Below are 1,888 nucleotides of genomic sequence, written 5' to 3'. Positions count from 1 at the left end.
GTACATTACTGACTGAGCCACCTCCCCAGACCCTTACCTTCACATCAGCTATTTCCCCAACTTGCACAAATTGCATATTCACAAATGGAGAATAATTTTGAACATGACAGATGGAAGTCAGACATGTCAAGCAGAGGGTCAAGTCTCTGATCATTAATGATTTCCCAAAAAGTTCCAGCAAACAAGAGTAAAGGGGAGGGTCCTGCTCTATTCCACAGTCCCTGATTCTCAATACAGCCTAATGTAGCATCCAGAGCTCAGAGGGAGTACATACAAAGAGACTTCAAGGATAGATCAAATCAAGCTGAGGCTGTGGTTAGGAATTCATCTTCCACCCCCAACATGGGTCCCCACTGAATCTGTGGCAGGAGGAGATGGGGTGTGTAAAATAGGCTCATGGAATAACCTTGCTCATGATGAACACCTAGGCAGGGCATTGGACCCTGGAAGAAAGCTTGGACAACTGAGAGCACACAGGGAGATGAAATAAAAGGTTAACACCAATTATCCTGTTCTGCACCTGAACCAGGAATCCTCAGTTTATAAAAGCCATTATACCTTTCTTCTTAGTATATCATTGCTTTATCCTCTCCTCTTTGATACCACTGACTGACAATTCTCATTTCTCCCCCACTAAAACATCCCTCCTTACAGGTGGAACTTCTTCAGCAGTGGCTGTTGTTTAATGTCACCTATCAAGAAGACTTTTCTCTCCAGCCTGTGCATGCATGTGTCTGGGTGGAGACTGTCTATTCGGTTTCATTGGTTAGTATGACTGCTTTCATGTCTATTTTGATTGCTTCTGATTTGCAGTTTATTTTGAAGTCAGGTAATGTGATGTTGTACAGTGCTGGAGTTACAAATAATGATCTTGGCTTATACTTTTTTAAAAGCTCATATTTTCTGTGGGTATTTGGTTTGATGTAGTGCATGTGAGTGTGAGCATGAGTGTGTGTGTGTGTGTTCATCTAAATATTAGGATTGCTTTTGCTAGTTATATAAATAATGTTTTTGGTATTGTGGGGAGGGATTGCCTCAAACCTGTAAAATTCTTTGGGTAGTATGGGCATTTAAACAATATTCTGTAAATCTATGTCCATGGGAAATCTACATATTTTCAGTCTTACTTCCTTTGATCAATGTTTTCTGTATTTTTCATTGTATGTATCTTTCTCCTCTGGTTACATTTATTTTGAAGTCTTTTGCTTTATATAGCTACTGTAAATAGAATTACTTTCTTAATTTCCAGTCGAGATCATTGGCCTTTGGCATATAGAAATTCTACTGATTTTTTTTAAGTGTGGCAGAGTTGTAGAGACAGGCCCCAGGCCGATGGAAATGACCTGTCTGGATTTCCTCTGCTCTACTATAGCACTGCCTGTCCCCAGACCAGCACCAGGCAGCAGGCCTGGGAAAGATTTGAGTGCTAATTCTACTGATTTTTGTGTCTTAAGTTTTATCCTGCAATGTTTCCATATTCATTTCTCACTTCTAATAGGTATTTGGTGAAATGGCTAGATTGATTTCTGATGTATCAGATCGTGTTATGTAGTCTATGTAATCTATGACAGTGATGGCCTGACTTCCCAGCTTCTGTTTTAGATGTATGTTATTTCTTTCTCTCACATGGGGTGGTGGTGGTTATGGCCAGCTTTTTTTCCCTATAAGTTTAGAGAGAAACATAAAACATTTTCCTGTACAAGACAACATTAGTCTTGCTCCATTTTACGGCTATTATTATACTGAGGTATGTTCTTTTGATATCTAATTTCTCCAGGATTTTTGTTAGTACACATTACATAAAATAATGGGTACCATTGTGACATTTCACATCTGCACATACTGTGCTTTGATCCTATTTTCCTCCAATCCCTACACACACACACAC

General features: G+C 39.4%; 1 non-coding gene across 1 annotated transcript; it reads right to left on the bottom strand.

Moving 5' to 3' along the window:
* Window positions 1-1,296: 1,296 nt before the first annotated feature.
* LOC116104330 lies at window positions 1,297-1,427 on the bottom strand. The gene has a single exon (XR_004123835.1). It is a non-coding gene; the product is annotated as a small nucleolar RNA SNORA55 (small nucleolar RNA).
* Between the last annotated feature and the right edge of the window lie 461 nt (window positions 1,428-1,888).

The sequence above is a fragment of the Mastomys coucha genome, unplaced genomic scaffold (genome assembly GCF_008632895.1).
Source record: "Mastomys coucha isolate ucsf_1 unplaced genomic scaffold, UCSF_Mcou_1 pScaffold21, whole genome shotgun sequence".
Lineage (NCBI taxonomy): Eukaryota > Metazoa > Chordata > Mammalia > Rodentia > Muridae > Mastomys > Mastomys coucha.
The sequence above is the reverse complement of the archived record's forward strand: the minus strand, read 5'-3'. Positions and strand labels throughout refer to the sequence as shown.